The sequence below is a fragment of the Lissotriton vulgaris genome, chromosome 3_1 (assembly GCF_964263255.1).
Source record: "Lissotriton vulgaris chromosome 3_1, aLisVul1.2, whole genome shotgun sequence".
NCBI classification, from domain to species: domain Eukaryota; kingdom Metazoa; phylum Chordata; class Amphibia; order Caudata; family Salamandridae; genus Lissotriton; species Lissotriton vulgaris.
This window is the reverse complement of record NC_141689.1, coordinates 1296839627-1296857097: the sequence shown is the minus strand read 5'-3', so window position 1 is coordinate 1296857097 and position 17471 is coordinate 1296839627. Positions and strand designations below refer to the sequence as shown.

Here is a 17471-nt window from a genome sequence, read left to right as displayed (position 1 = left end):
TTTTTTTAAAATATATTTTTTATTACTATTTTATACAGTCCTTGGCCTCTCTCCTCACCCATGCACCATCTTCTGCTCCTCCCCGTGCCCCTCCCCCGCCCCAGCAATTTTTGTATCGGATGGCCACCACTGACAAGGACGTCCACGTGTTTCTCTGATTGCAGGACATTTTTTTTTTGGTATGTTCTGCCAGGTGTTTACCAGAGAAACCTATCTGTGGGTACAGTAATACATTGCATAGCTTGCAATTCTGATTCATTTAAAAAAATCCAATTTCATCCAAACAGGGATACCAAAATACACATAATGAGGCCGTAAACATATCTGAACAATTATGTGGGAAACCAGCCGTTACAACGTAGGCTTCAGCACGTGTGACATTTCACCACAAGCTGAAGAACGCTTGGCATAACCACGCATATGCCTTAAACACACAAATAGGTGGTTTAGGCAGTTGGTGTTCCAACTGTCTCAGAGGATGGACGGGGAGAGGAACTGGAAGGATCGCAGCAGGAAGAAGGACCAGAATACAGCTATGTAAAATGGGCTGGGGGGTAGGTTTCAGGGTTGGGGTCAAGTTTTTAGGGTGAGGGCCCGGGGTCAGGGTAGTTTTTTGGGCTAGGTTGCTGAGGTTTAGGGCTCAGGGTAGGGGATTAGGGAAGTTCATATGGCTTGGGCAAGTAGATTACAACACAGGAGGGCCGCATTTTAAGGCAAAGGGCAGAGGGACTGGGGTGGGACATTTACCACTTATATATCTTTACCAAACATGCCTTTACAATGAAATTCATTGTAAAGGCATGAGTGGTAAAGACACCATCGTTGTAAAGACGACTTGGTTAAGGCATGGATGATTTAGTCATGTATGGTTGTGTCATAGAATCAAATTAAGTGTCTTTATCTTCCAAAAGGGATATGTGTTCCAATTAACGCCTATAGGCTTTTAGGGAGTATAGTCAGCATCCCACATGCTATAGCCAAACCAGCACTGGAAAATACAATAGATCTCGCTTTGCTGCAGAGTGATTGGCTTTACCAGTGTTTCTTACTGAATGCATTGCACTCATTTAGAACATGCCACAAAGTCCTAAACCCACGCCCAGCATAACACATAACTATTTTCTGTAGCAAGCAGCTGCTGTTCTGCTGCTCACTTTTATATACCATTGTTGCAGTCATTATTCCTATTAATGAATAAAAGAATGCTTTTAGTGTGCTAGATCGCTGGAAGTCAGGTCCACGGGGACTTTACATTGTCCTTGGGCTGGACAACAAATTTAAGAGCAGAAGTAGAAAAATTACAGCATACTTGTACCAACGTTCTAGTGATTTTATTAAAGGACCAGTGGCTCATATTATGCTTTCTAAACTGGATACTTTTATAACAGCAACCAAAAATCACAAAACAACGACACTTCCCAACAAACAATGGCAGTGGCGTAAAGAAACTTGAGTGGGACCTCTGCAAAATACTTGGAGGGGCCCCCATTTGGACTCAGTCATGAGCTCTCAGGCCAGGTTATTGTGCTGAGGGCACCCCCTTGGGGCTCGGACACCCACATTGTGGGGGCTGCAGGGGCCCTTGTTACGCCACTGAAATTTGGGTCACATTCTACATGAAAAGCGGAATTGAAACCCCAATCAGTCATGAGCATATTCTATGTATATAGAAGTCACCGGGAAGTAGCAACCTCTTTTCTTGCTGCTCTGCCTTGGGTTGAGTACTTCAAGTCACTCTTTCTATAATCTATTGTTAGAAATTATTTTTAAATGTGTTTGATATTGCATATCTGATAATAAATTAGACTTAACTGGGCGGTTTCTCACACAGTTGTGCCTCTCATTTGCTTTGCTTTTATTCATCTAGATAGACTTTTGGGCATTGCTATCCCCGTTCTTCTGCTTGGACACCAACAACTCTCACTCTTTCATGTAATGTAATTTTTTTGAAGACATGAGAAGGACATTACACTGATCGGCTTTCCTTGCAATTGTAGAATAAATTCAGCACAGGAGCAATTTACTAATTCTAGGTTTCACGACTGCCCTCATGTATTTATGGATTGCATCTGGAATACCTATTTATGTCTTTCTGAGTATGCATTGAGGATTTGTTAAAGGTGTTTTGTAAATAGAAGCCAGATTGAATGGTGCATGGTATAAACTGTAAAAATGAAACTAACACCTTATATAGGTGTCACCCTTCTGATTCACTTACCTAGGATTCCGATATACATATTTGTTTAAATACCATTGCAGTTGGTTTTCATGTACATTTGAGAATATGACAACAATAGTTATAAAGGACATCATATTTTTCATATTATTATGAATTTTAAGAGAAAGAATTGATAAAATATAACCTAAATTATTCCCTAGCTATTTCTGTTTTAACTTTCATGGCTTAAGATATTGGCACCTGTGCAATTACTGCAAACTTGATCCCCTTCTGCTGCTAGAAGCAATGTGCACACATTCCATTCTGAATATGTTCACTCTTTTGGTGAGTTTGTCTTTGTGGCCCTGACAATTCAGAGTTCAATGAAAAGTAGTAAATGTTGTTTAAATCTAAATGTGCATTTTAAAAAGGTTCAGTAGAGTTCTTCAAATTTCCGACTTTGAATCATAATTATAACCCTAAAGACAGGAGTATCCCTTTACAAGTGTCAGTTGTTCAACAGACTAAGGTTTACCCTGTGTTCGATCTATATCTTATTAGGCATCCTAATTCCACAGCTGTTCCAAAGCTGTCCCTATATTAGAACCTAGAATGGTTACCTTTTTCACCAAAAGTGGAAAGTTCATTATGGGGCCAAAATGTCAACGTGTAAGATAGTCTGAATTTTAAGGGTTCACATTTTGGCTTCTCAATGGTAATGTGTCTCTTTTATTACAAAGAGTTTCAAGATTCAGTGAAACAAATAAAATGTGATTTGCTTCAATGATTCAAAAAATAGCATAGAGGGGGCCTGGGACGTCGGTCAGAATAATCTTTTAATTTTGGGGTATCCTCTTGCTAAGATTTTTGCAACTCACGGAACAAACAATGAGTCTTGGGTTCAGTGGACTCTAGGCTAACTGGGCTCAATGAACTTTGTATTTTGATGATAATGTCAATGTGGCTATTTCGCTGGAAAACCGAAGGGCCTGATTACAAATATGGTGGTCCCACAGCAGGTGGCACTGCCAAATCCATGGTGAGACTTCCCACCAGATCAGGAGTTTTTCCCGGTCTGGCAGACGGTCCTGCAGTGGTCTTTCATGCTCATGAAATAGCCTAACAGGCGGACTGCCACTCTCAGAGCACAGACTGCACATTCCTGCATTGTGTTGCCCACATGCTACACTGTGCAGGAACTGGGGATGCAAAGTGAGGGGGCCACTACATGTTCCCCCGTCATGCATCCCTAGGCCCAAATCCGACAGGGGTCCTGTCCCTTTCTTTCCATCCTGCCACCCTTTTCATAGCGAGCTCACCGCCATGAAAAGGGCAGTAAACTTGCAAGTCAGAATATGCTTGACGGTGCTGGCTGTGGCACTGCCAGCATAGTCCTGCTAGCTTGAAGACCACTAGCCCAGAGGCATCCTGGATCCCAGCGGTACAGCCAGTCTCATTTTGGCACGACTAATGCAGTTTTAACCCCTTGCATGCTGATGACTGCCCCCGTCCGTCATGCAGCACGGTGGGCGTGGGCGTGTGCTGATGACGGCTGGGGGCCGTCATGAACCCGCCCACTCTTTAGAAGTGCTGCACAGGCGCAGAATCGCGGCCGCATGCAAGGGGTTAATACTGTGGGTGGTCCCACAGTATGGTGGTTGTCAGACACACATAGTCATAATTTGGCCGAAAGAATTGTTGTGTAAGATTGATTACGAATTGAGTGAACTTGTAAACTCAGAGGCTGGTCCAGCTGCTCAGGTTTCCTTTTTATGTAACTTTTTCATAAAGAAAAAGTGGATATAGATCAAGCCTTTTTATTAGTATACAAACCTCAATATTCTGTGGTCAGGGTGTGTGGTAATAGAAACATGTCTGTGATAAAAAAAAAGAGCAGGTCTAGGAACTGTTGCAACCATTACCACTTCAGTAGCAGGATACAACACTACCCAGCTAGTGAACAGTTTTAGAAATACTAAAAACCTTCCTTCTTTCCTCAAAGAGTGTGAGCTGATATGTTCCCAATAATAAAGGACAAAGAAAAGCTTTTTCTTGAGGTTGTCTTCCCATTTTCTGCTCCTCTGCTAAATGGTTGCAAAATGTGTGTGCCTTCAAATTTAGCAAGCAATTTAAGAGAATCCCTGGGTTCTTCAAACCATACAGGGTTTATCAAGAAGTGTTTTCTCTCCTTTCTTTCATAATTATCTGTTAGGCTTACAGATTCTTGGGGAAGAAAAAAAGTTAGACTGAGCCTGACCGGACGGCAGGCCAGCCATCTGGTCACCTAGCCGGCAGGGTCATCTGGTCACCCAGTCTGCAGGGCCATTTGGTTGCCCGGCCCACAGGGCCATCTGGTCGCCCAGCCTGCAGGGCCATCTGGTCGCGCAGCCAGGTGACCAGATGTCCTGGCATGACACAGCGCACAGATGGCCTGAGACAGCTCGACCCAGTCGCCCTTGCAGTCCAACGACCGCAAGGTTGGCCAGGCGCTCCAAAGCCGCTGCCTGGGGGAATCCCTTCCCAGGGCTGCTTGCCTCCCTGCTTGAATTGCGTGGAAGCAGTGGGAAAGAATTGGGCCCGGCCGGCCCAGGCCATCCTGTCACCCTGATGACCCGCAGGGGATGGTGACCCCTGTCCAGCACCCCAGTGTGGCCGGGAAGGGAGGGGGAGACCCCGTGCCAGAGGGCATGTGGTGAAGGTGGCCTTCCGCAGGCCCGCATCACCCTCTCCATGTTCCTCCAGCCAGTCCGGTGGCAGAGGGACCCACCCCTGCGTGTAGTGGAGGGCTTCCGCGGGTGCCCATGCATGGAGAGACAAAAGCTTGGCCCAGAGGATGACTTTCAATGGACCACAGCGAGGTTGCTGCTCTGCTACTTATGAAACCCTGACCCAGAATCAGGTTGTTTACGAATGATTTAGCAACAGGTGCCCCATGAACATGCGGTGCACTAAAGGCGATGGAGGTGACCCCCTTCTGTCCACGCTCAGGTCCCAAAGCGAGCGCCTCTACGCCCCGGCCCCCCCCCCAAAAGAGGCCGGCTATCCCAAACCAACCAAGGATCCACGCCACTGAGGTATTGTTACGCTTTAGGGGGGATTCTGACTTAGAGGCATTCAGTCATAATCCCATAGATGGTAGCTTTGCCCCATTGGCTCCTCAGCCAGCACATACACCAAATGACTGAACCTGCAGTTCCTCTCCTATTTAGCAGGATTACTATTTCAACAACACACCATCAGTAGGGTAAAACTAACCTGTCTCACAATGGTCTAAACCCAGCTCACTTTCCCTTTTAGTGTTTGAACAATCCAACGCTTGGTGAATTCTATTTCACAATGATAGGAAGAGCTGACGTCGAAGGATCAAAAAGTGATGTCACTAAGAAGGCTTGGCAGACAAAAGCAAGTTATCCCTGTGGTAACTTTTCTGACACCTCCTGCTTGAAACCCAAAAAGTCAGAAGGATCATGCGGCCTCGTTTTCATGGTTTGTATTCAGACTAAGAATTGAGATCAAGCAAGCTTTTGCCCTTCTGCTCCGCTGGAGGTTTCTGTCATTCTTGAGGTCATCTTAGGACACCTGCGTTATCGTTTGGCAGGTGTACCACCCCAGTCAAACTCCCCACCTGCCACTGTCCCTAGAGGGGGTCGCACCCAGCCGCGCCAGGTGCTTAGAGTCAGAGCGAGAGCCCCACGGGCTCTTCCCTGCCTCCCCTTGTAAGTGAAAAAACAATAAGAGTAGCAGTATATCACCAGCAGCCCAAGGGTCTCCCATGTATCCTACACCTCTCATGTCTCTTCACAGTGCCAGAATAGAGTCAAGCTCGGGAGGGTTTTCTATCCCCGCTGATTCTGCCAAGCCCGTTTCCTTGGCTGTGGTTTTGCTAGATAGTAGGTAGGAACAGTGGGAATCTCATTCATCCTTTCAGGCCTGTTACTAATTAGATGACAAGGCATTTGGCTATTTCTGTACCAGCTCGCGGTGGCTCATTCTGGGTTAATATGCTACCCATCATTGTCAATTCGGTTTTGCTTCTAACAATACAACATTCTTTTGCTCCAGAATACAGCCACATTGAACGCTGTCCTCACTGGAACTGGGATCACATTTAGGCCAGGGATAGTACACCCTGCAGTACTATTCCAATAATTTAAAATTGTCTACGAACATTCCTGAGAAATTAAAATATAATTAGCAGGACATCAATAATCAATGTGTGATAATTATGTGTATAAGATTATTTGAGACCTATTCATCATTCAAGACATTTCAATAAGTATGATGTACACAACTACATCTAGATTGTTATAAGCACACATTTATAAAAGTACAGATCTACAAATTGCATATCTAACTAGAAAAAGCACATCTGTAAAATTCTAAAAATTCACATCTATACTAAATCTTTTGTCAACTATAAACCTATGTGTTAAAACAATATGCTTTATAAGGGTGACATGTGTGCTGCAAGAAAGTGTACATCCCAGTATAAGCTTGATACTCAATTGTCCATGAATACTTGGCACATTTTAAGAGTGTCCAGTAAATTAGTCAGGCAAAGAGTTTTCTTGAATGTGAATGACATTTGCAGACCTAAATCAGCCAGAACAACATCATTACATTGAGGCCAAATACCACGACATCCAACGATAAAGCCATGAAGATTTACAGTGTTGCATTTTGTGAGATCTTTGATTTGCTGTGACAGATCCTGATAGTATTTCACTTTACTCTCAAACGCTAATTCAAGGGAATTCTGTGAGTTTTCATAACGAATTGAAATATCAACCACTACAGCTGTACCATTTTTGGTAAACACTACATCTGGTTTTCGTAGTTCACCTTGATTATTCTTAACATGAGGTTCCCTATATGCCATCCAACCACACCTTTTTGCTCTATCAATGAGCAATTCCAGAATTTTGTTATGTCTTTTTATCCTAATGTCCTTGGTTTTAGGACATGCACCTGAAACACGAGGAATCGTTTCGCAAACATCTTGACAATACCCACATGTAGCAAATATATCATTACTTCCCCTAGTGATGGTTTCTCTAGTATAAAAAAGATTTGCTCTTAACATCAGCGCAGCTATGTACTGGTTTTCTTTCATTTTGTAATGCTTGCTGATCTAGAAGTTTGAGGCTGGATTACTTGCTAAGTATTTTATACCATCACCTTGGACAGGAAGATTTGCCCATTTCTCAAATTCTTCTTTTCTCCAATCATATGTTGCTAACAAATTCAAATCATAACTCAGAAACCTACTGTCTAAGATGTTGAGTTTGTGCATTTTGATGATGTTATCAATTTTTTCATTTATTTCTTCTCCTACATACATGAATGAATGAGCTGTATACAGATCTTACAGTTGTTAATCAGGATTTTATCTTTATGGTGATTGATATAAAATCCATGTGTTTTTTCACATTAAGTTTTAATGCTGTTGTTTTACTGAACGTTTCAATGAATTACAGATTTTCACTCATTCCTTCCCAGGTGCTGCTGAGTACTGCGATGTCATCGGCAAAGGCGAGAGCGGTGATTTGCGCATTAAGACCATCTGATCCGAATGTGAAGCCCTTGCCATTTTTCTGAATATCACAGATCAGAGGATCCATGGCAATGTTAAATAGTAGTGGAGATAAAGAGTCACCTTGTTTAACCCCAGATTTCATTTTTATTTCAGGAGTTGCTTCATTGTTCTTTCCCTTGAAAAATGTTGTTGAGTCAGTCTATAAGTCTTTTATTATGTCTCTGATATATGATGGAACTCTGTGCCCTGTATAATATGACCATGGCTTTTGAGATATCTATGAACACTACTGCTAATGAGTGACTGTTTTTTCGTACCCCTTTTATGATATTTGCAGGAGAGTCAGATTCTCGAGACAACTTCTCACCTTCATGAAGCCTTTTTGTCTCGTATTCAATCCAACGAAAAATGACAGTCGTTTAGTTAGTATTTTTGGGAATAACTTCATGAATGCAGTACCAATGGTGAATAGACGCCAGTTACTGATTTTTTTAAGTTCACTAATCGTACATTCTTGGGTATCAATATTGATTGGTTATTTTTGATACTTTCTGGTACTCTTCTCATCAACAACCAAGATGATAACATTCTGGGCAGCAGTCTTGGTTGCCTGCTGTGCACTTTATACAAGTAATTCAGACCAATCTTATCAGGCCCTACTGCTTTCTTTAAATCGGAGTCCTCAAAGGCATAAGTTATTTAGAGCAGTGTTATTTCTTTACATATATTTTTAATTTCGTAATCCTCCGGGATCCGATCAATCGGCATGAATATAGCGTTTTTCTTGTTTTCTTTTTCAATTTTACTTTTGTAGTATTGAAAAATGTTATCAGCACTGATTTGGCAAGTGGCATCTTCTGCCCCATCAGTGATAATCCTGGCAATTTTCTTTTTGTCTTTTTTAAACATTGCCTGGTTTTCTTATAGCTGCCCTTTGCTTTAGCATAATTTTTTGTGTGCGTCCGATTAAGCATTTCATTTTTCTTGTCTTTTTTTGTCATCTTGTTTCCTACTGAGGCGTTCCGGTGCTCATCTTGAGCAGAGTTCATAGGCTCATTATTGAGTTCACTTGCTGGTTCATTTGTTGGTACACTGGCTGCTGCAGGGCTTATATCAGTGGTGTTTGCTGAGATACAAGTCACTATCTCATCCATCAGATCCATAGCAGCGTCGTGTTGCTCTACGTTTTGGGTGTACTTCTCGATTTCTGTGATTCTATCTTCCAGCTCATCAAAGTTCCTGATTTTTTGCGCATGTTTGTGATTGATTACTTCCACTGTAACCTCTGGTTCATTGCAAGAGTCTTTTTCAGTAACGTTTGATGCTTGCAGTACATCTTTTGCAGATTTTTTGCTCTTATCTCTTCTTTTTTCTGCAATTTGTTTTCTGGTTTTACTGTCAAAATGTGGAAACATCAGTGCATTAATATTCCTCTTGTTTTCATATACTATTTCCAATTATGCTAATAGCAGTGTATCTTCCTGTGACCATAATTTTGATGGTTTGCTGTTTGCTGAAGCTGCTAGTCTAGCCTCATTTTGCGCTCCTGAATGCGGATGCAGAGCATGTTGTGAAACACCAATCTTTGTTCCAAATCTGAGGTCACAGAAGCTGCACAGGAATGGCAGCTCTCCTTTTTGAGGTCTTCCTTTACATTTGGCATAATGGCATGCAATATGTTTTAAGATAGAAGCCTTTGTGCTTGTTTGAGACATGTTTTCTCAGTTATGTTATGTTATGTTATTTATTATTTGTTAAGCGCGCATACGCCCTGGGGCTTCTTGGCGCTGGTGAGAGAATCAAACATAACAGTGCATAAAAGAGATACAATCACTTTTTACAATAGGCCTGGGAAAAAAGAAGAGTTTTAAATGCCTTCCTAAAAGCAAGGAGGTCCTTGCCATGTCGCAGGGTCAAAGGGAGGGAATTCCACAATGAGGAGGCTAAAAATTGAAAACTGCTGCCTCCCTGACGTTTCTTTTTGAAACGAGGGACCTCGAGTAGATCTTTGTGGATTGATCTCAGACTGCGCGAAGGTGTATATTTGCGCAGTAGTGATCTAAGGAACATAGGACCCTTGCCCTCCAGAGCCTTGAACACAATGCAACCCACCTTGAAAGTGGCTCTCTGTTCCACAGGCAGCCAGTGCAAGGTCTCTAGTCCATGTCTGATTGATTCCCACTTAGGTACTTTGCAGATAAGTCTCGCAGCTTGATTTTGCAAGTATTGCAATCTTTTAAGTTGGCCAATAGGCGCCCCCAGATAGAGGCCATTAGAGAAATCAATGTGGGACAGGACTAGAGCACTGACTGTCTGAATTAAAGCCAGACCTGTAAGAAGATGTGCTATTTTCCTGATCTTCCTCAATTGAAAAAACTCCGAGGAGACCACAGTTCCGACTTGGCTCACCAAGGTAAGGTCCTCACTAAGAGTCACTCCCAAACTTTTTACTGTGCGGGATTTTTTTGGGGGCGAGCCCATGTCCGATGGCCAAAAACTAGGACTCCAACTGATCTCACTCTTCCCAGGTAGAATGAGCTCCGTTTTTCCCGGATTTAACTTAAGGTGGTTTAGAGACATCCACCTCTGGATAAAAGACATGGTTGCTCGAAATTCCTCTTTCTTTAAAAGTTCCCAATATGTCTCCACACAAGTCACATTTATACGTTTCGTTTGGGTATTTCCAATAAGTGACTTTTTGGTGTATCAATTTTCTTTGTTATTATGTCTTTGCTGACCTCATAGACATCAGGAAGATTTTCAAAGTTTGTTGTACCAATGTCATTCTTGGCTGAGGAGGCCACAAACTTGATGGATTTGCTGAGGTCTACTGTTGTGTCTTCTTCTGCTATGGAGGGTGAACTAAGGCCTATATCGTGATCTGAATCGTTATTGCTTGTTGCATTGTTTGAAGCAGGTGCTGGTTTGTCGGTGAGGAGGTTAATGATTTATAGAAAAGACAGCACCTCCTGACACCATCTTAATGGGGTTTTTATTCCATCTGGAATTGGGTCGCCATTTGCTTTGCCATTTCTCACTATCACGCTCACTGCCATGATAGAACCTTGTTTGGCCTGTCTCTATAGACTTCTCTAAGCACTACAGAGACAGTTACCAGTGGGATAGCTGGGAGGGAAAGGCCACTACAACCGAGAATAGGTTAAGAGAGTCATAGTTACTCCCGTTATTTACCCGAGCTTCATTGATTTTCTACATTTGGACATTCCGAGCACTGGGCAACAATTACATTGCGTCAACACCCTCCTTGGACTTTCACAATGCTTTGTTTTAATTAAACAGTTGTTTTCCCCTGGTCTGCACCAGTTCTAAGTCATCTGCTAGGCCGCAGCTGAGGCAGAAAGCCAGCCCAGCGGAGGGGGCCCAGGGATTGGGCACGGAGGGAGGGGACCACCGCAGCTGAGGCAATCCACAGGAAGGGCCCGGATCGTGTCCAGAGTTGCTGCGCCCCAGTGGGCTGCGCCTCGTCCAGCGACTCTTTGCGCCCCAGCCCGACCAACCCAGCCCTTAGGGCCAATCCTTATCCCAAAGTTACGGATCTGACCTGTCGACTTCCCTTACCTACATTGTTCTACATGCAAGAGGCTGTTCAGCTTGGAGACCTGCTGTGTATATGGGTACGGCCTGGCTGAAGATTGACACCATCTCCCCGGATTTTCAAAGAACAGCTAGAGCTCACTGGACACCACTGGAAGCATAACGCTTTCCAAGGCTCGGGCCCCTGCCCTTCACAAAAAAAGAGAACTCTCCCCCAGGGCTCCCGCCGACTTTTCCAGGATCGTTTGCGTTACCGTATTGGATGCCGCGAGGGCTCCCATCTCTGCCACTCCGGGTTAGGAGATATGAACCGACTCCCTTTTGTTCGGCTAAGGGCCATGGAGGCCATGGCCTGTCCCTTCCAAACGGCACTCGCCCATCTCTTAGGATCGACTGACACATGTTCAACAGCTGTTCACATGGAACCCTTCTGCACTTCGGCCTACAAAGTTCTTGTTTGAATATTTGCTACTACCACCAAGATCTGCACCTGCAGCTTCTCCACCTGGGTCCCCGCCCCGGGCTTCTGTGCGCACTGCAGTGGCCCTCCTATTCATCGCTGCTTAGCACCAGCGCCTCTCAGCATCAGCGACAGCCGGCTTTGGGCCCAACCTGCCAGGGCCATCCATTTTCAGGGCTAGTTGATTTGACAGGTGATTTGCTACCAACTCCTTAGCGGATTCTGACTTCCATGGCCACCGTCTTGCTGTCTATATCAACCAACACCTTTTCTGGGGTCTGATGAGCATCAGCATTGGGCTCCTTAACCCGGCATTCGGTTCATCCCACAGTGCCAGTCCTGCTTACCGAAAGTGGCCCACTAGGCTCTCGCATTCCATGTCCGGCTGCACGCCAGCGGGCCAGGCCTCTTACCCATTTAAAGTTTGAGAATAGGTTGAGATCGTTTCCGCCCCAAAACCTCTAATCATTCTCTTTTCCAACTGGAGGCTCCAAGCACCAGCTATCCTGAGGGAAACTTCGGAGGGAACAAGCTACTAGGTTGTTCGATAAGTCTTTTGCCCCTATACCCAAGTCAGATGACCGATTTATGCGACAGGACCACTACAGACCTCCACCAGAGTTTCCTCTTGCTTCACCCTGCCCAAGCATAATTCACCATCTTTTGGGTTCTATCATGCACGCTCAAGAACCACCTTTCCGAAGGAATGGGTGAGGTGGGCCGGTGGTGCACCGCCGCTGGATACCTCGCAGGATCCTACCTCAGCAGGCATGTGCCAACCCTCACCTTCATTGTGCCACAGGGTTTCGCTTTGCCCTCTGACTTGCGCAAGTGTTAGACTCCTTGGTCTGTGTTTCAACATAGCTCGGGTAGGTAACCAACATCGCCACAGACCCCTGTTGCCCAGTGTGGGCCTCCCCGCCCGGCAGTCAATGCGCACTGAGCACAGTCTGCCCTAGTCCACAGTCATGCCAGGAGCAGGGGGCCCCGTCCCTCCTCCCCGCCACAACATGCCCAGAGGGGAGCCAGGAATAGGTGCCCGGGCGGGCATGGTGGTAGTAGAAACTCACTTGGCCCTAGAGACACAGCGAAGCTGCTACCAGGAGTCTGTAACACCCTTTGCAGGAGCGGGGGTCCACCTGCCACCCCAAAGCCTTCCCAGCCGACCAGGAGCCAGTCGTGGCAGACCGCAATGGAGGAAATGCGCCCTGCAGGGGCTAGGTAGGGCCTGGGTGCTAGTCCTGCGGAAGGGATCCGGAACTCCTGGGCCACCGACCTTCCTGCCGTGCTGAAGCCTCCGGGCGGACTGCACGGACCCCACCCATTTCGCTCTCGACGGATTCACGCCCCCTTGAACTCTCCCTTCAAAATTCTTTTCAACTTTCCCTTATGGTACTTGTTGGCTATTGGTCTTGCGCCTGTATTTAGCCTTAGATGGAGATTACCAGCTGCTTTGGGCTGCATTCCCATGCAACCTGACTCTGAGGAGACCCGGTCACGTCTCGCTGGGGGCCACTACCGGCCTAACACCTATGCTCGATCAGAAGGCCTCGGGCCCCCTGAGCAACGCTGGGGAGTCGGTCTTCTGTACACCACACTGTACACTGTACACTGTACTCCGTCAGAAGCGGTCGCTCCCCATGGCCCCTGGTCTCTCCGGGGTATCGTTGTGCTGCTCGCATTGCTTTGCTGCCTTGAATTGAACTGGTGCCTGCATTGCTCGCATTGCCTCTTTGAATAATCCTGCCATTGTGTAAATTGCCCGCTTTGCCTGTAAGAGTGTCTGGGCCAGTTTAGATCGTGGCGCTCGCATTGCCTGACAGATTAAAATTAATACTGCCTAATTGTGCTAGTGCCTCTGCCCACAGCTTAATTACTATTGGTGCCCCAACCGGTTCCGGTTTCGCTTCTGCTGCCATTTTGTTGTTGTTGTGCCTCGGAGCCCGTCCTCTCCACCCCGCTCCTGCCTCCCAGCTGCTCCTCCCTCCCACTGACTGCCAAGGCTCGCCCCGTCCTGTGAAGCGCTGTGACTGTCCTGACTCCGTCAGAAGCGGTCGCTCCCCACGGCCCCTGGTCTCTCCTCGGTATCGTTGTGCTGCTCGCATTGCTTTGCTGCCTTGAATTGAACTGGTGCCTGCATTGCTCGCATTGCCTCTTTGAATAATCCTGCCATTGTGTAAATTGCCGCTTTGCCTGTAAGATTGTCTGGGCCAGTTTAGATCGTAGCGCTCGCATTGCCTGACAGATTAAAATTAATACTGCCTAATTGTGCTAGTGCCTCTGCCCACAGCGTAATTACTGTTGGTGCCCCAACCGGTTCCGGTTTCGCTTCTGCTGCCATTTTGTTGTTGTTGTGCCTCGGAGCCCGTCCTCTCCACCCCACTCCCGCCTCCCAGCTGCTCCTCCCTCCCACTGACTGCCAAGGCTTGCCCCGTCCTGTGAAGCGCTGTGACCGTCCTGACTCCGTCAGAAGCGGTCGCTCCCCATGGCCCCTGGTCTCTCCTGGGTATCGTTGTGCTGTTCGCATTGCTTTGCTGCCTTGAATTGAACTGGTGCCTGCATTGCTCGCGTTGCCTCTTTGAATAATCCCGCCATTGTGTAAATTGCCCGCTTTGCCTTTAAGAGTGTCCGGGCCAGTTTAGATCATAGCGCTCGCATTGCCTGACAGATTAAAATTAATTTTGCCTAATTGTGCTAGTGCCTCTGCCCACAGCGTAATTACTATTGGTGCCCCAACCGGTTCCGGTTTTGCTTCTGCTGCCATTTTGTTGTTGTTGTGCCTCGGAGCTCGTCCTCTCCACCCCGCTCCCGCCTACCAGCTGCTCCTCCCTCCCACTAAATGCCAAGGCTCGCCCCGTCCTGTGAAGCGCTGTGACCGTCCTGACTCCATCAGAAGCGGTCGCTCCCCATGGCCCCTGGTCTCTCCTGGGTATCGTTGTGCTGCTCGCATTGCTTTGCTGCCTTGAATTAAACTGGTGCCTGCATTGCTCGCATTCCCTCTTTGAATAATACTGCCATTATGTAAATTGCCAGCTTTGCCTGTAAGAGTGTCTGGGCCAGCTTAGATCGTAGCGCTCGCATTGCCTGACAGATTAAAATTAATACTGCCTAATTTTGCTAGTGCCTTTGCCCACAGCGTAATTACTATTGGTGCCCCAACCGGTTCCGGTTTCGCTTCTGCTGCCATTTTGTTGTTGTTGTGCCTCGGAGCCCGTCCTCTCCACCCCGCTCCTGCCTCCCAGCTGCTCCTCCCTCCCACTGACTGCCAAGGCTCGCCCCGTCCTGTGAAGCGCCGTGACCGTCCTGACTCCGTCAGAAGCGGTCGCTCCCCACGGCCCCTGGTCTCTCCTGGGTATCGTTGTGCTGCTGGCATTGCTTTGCTGCCTTGAATTGAACTGGTGCCTGCATTGCTCGCATTGCCACTTTGAATAATCCTGCCATTGAGTAAATTGCCCGCTTTCCCTGTAAGAGTGTCTGGGCCAATTTAGATCGTAGCGCTCGCATTGCCTGACAGATTAAAATGAATACTGACTAAATGTGCTAGTGCCTCTGCCCATAGCGTAATTACTATTGGTGCCCCAACCGGTTCCGGTTTCGCTTCTGCTGCCATTTTGTTGTTGTTGTGCCTCAGAGCCCGTCCTCTCCACCCCGCTCCGCCTCCCAGCTGCTCCTCCCTCCCACTGACTGCCAAGGCTCGCCCCATCCTGTGAAGTGCTGTGACCGTCCTGACTGCGTCAGAAGCGGTCGCTCCCCACTGCCCCTAGTCTCTCCTGGGTATCGATGTGCTGCTCGCACTGCTTTGCTGCCTTGAATTGAACTGGTGCCTGCATTGCTCGCATTGCCTCTTTGAATAATCCTGCCATTGTGTAAATTGCCGCTTTGCCTGTAAGAGTGTCTGGGCCAGTTTAGATCGTAGCGCTCGCATTGCCTGACAGATTAAAATTAATACTGCCTAATTGGGCTAGTGCCTCTGCCCACAGCGTAATTACTGTTGGTGCCCCAACCGGTTCCGGTTTCGCTTCTGCTGCCATTTTGTTGTTGTTGTGCCTCGGAGCCCGTCCTCTCCACCCCACTCCCGCCCCCCAGCTGCTCCTCCCTCCCACTGACTGCCAAGGCTCGCCCCGTCCTGTGAAGCGCTGTGACCGTCCTGACTCCGTCAGAAGCGGTCGCTCCCCATGGCCCCTGGTCTCTCCTGGGTATTGTTGTGCTGTTCGCATTGCTTTGCTGCCTTGAATTGAACTGGTGCCTGCATTGCTCGCGTTGCCTCTTTGAATAATCCCGCCATTGTGTAAATTGCCCGCTTTGCCTTTAAGAGTGTCCGGGCCAGTTTAGATCATAGCGCTCGCATTGCCTGACAGATTAAAATTAATACTGCCTAATTGTGCTAGTGCCTCTGCCCACAGCGTAATTACTATTGGTGCCCCAACCGGTTCCGGTTTCCCTTCTGCTGCCATTTTGTTGTTGTTGTGCCTCGGAGCTCGTCCTCTCCACCCCGCTCCCGCCTCCCAGCTGCTCCTCCCTCCCACTAAATGCCAAGGCTCGCCCCGTCCTGTGAAGCGCTGTGACCGTCCTGACTCCATCAGAAGCGGTGCTCCCCACGGCCCCTGGTCTCTCCTGGGTATCGTTGTGCTGCTCGCATTGCTTTGCTGCCTTGAATTGAACTGGTGCCTGCATTGCTCGCATTGCCACTTTGAATAATCCTGCCATTGAGTAAATTGCCCGCTTTCCCTGTAAGAGTGTCTGGGCCAGTTTAGATCGTAGCGCTCGCATTGCCTGACAGATTAAAATGAATACTGCCTAAATGTGCTAGTGCCTCTGCCCATAGCGTAATTACTATTGGTGCCCCAACCGGTTCCGGTTTCGCTTCTGCTGCCATTTTGTTGTTGTTGTGCCTCAGAGCCCGTCCTCTCCACCCCGCTCCGCCTCCCAGCTGCTCCTCCCTCCCACTGACTGCCAAGGCTCGCCCCATCCTGTGAAGTGCTGTGACCGTCCTGACTGCGTCAGAAGCGGTCGCTCCCCACGGCCCCTAGTCTCTCCTGGGTATCGTTGTGCTGCTCGCACTGCTTTGCTGCCTTGAATTGAACTGGTGCCTGCATTGCTCGCATTGCCTCTTTGAATAATCCTGCCATTGTGTAAATTGCTGCTTTGCCTGTAAGAGTGTCTGGGCCAGTTTAGAATGTAGCGCTCGCATTGCCTGACAGATTAAAATTAATACTGCCTAATTGTGCTAGTGCCTCTGCCCACAGCGTAATTACTGTTGGTGCCCCAACCGGTTCCGGTTTCGCTTCTGCTGCCATTTTGTTGTTGTTGTGCCTCGGAGCCCGTCCTCTCCACCCCACTCCCGCCTCCCAGCTGCTCCTCCCTCCCACTGACCTCCAAGGCTCGCCCCGTCCTGTGAAGCGCTGTGACCGTCCTGACTCCATCAGAAGCGGTCGCTCCCCATGGCCCCTGGTCTCTCCTGGGTATCGTTGTGCTGTTCGCATTGCTTTGCTGCCTTGAATTGAACTGGTGCCTGCATTGCTCGCGTTGCCTCTTTGAATAATCCCGCCATTGTGTACATTGCCCGCTTTGCCTTTAAGAGTGTCCGGGCCAGTTTAGATCATAGCGCTCGCATTGCCTGACAGATTAAAATTAATACTGCCTAATTGTGCTAGTGCCTCTGCCCACAGCGTAATTACTATTGGTGCCCCAACCGGTTCCGGTTTCCCTTCTGCTGCCATTTTGTTGTTGTTGTGCCTCGGAGCTCGTCCTCTCCACCCCGC

At 47.4% G+C, this 17471-nt stretch overlaps 1 pseudogene; it reads right to left on the bottom strand.

The window, feature by feature from the left end:
- Nucleotides 1-4971: 4971 nt before the first annotated feature.
- LOC147727793 (28S ribosomal RNA) lies at nucleotides 4972-13380 on the bottom strand (annotated as a pseudogene).
- Nucleotides 13381-17471: the final 4091 nt, after the last annotated feature.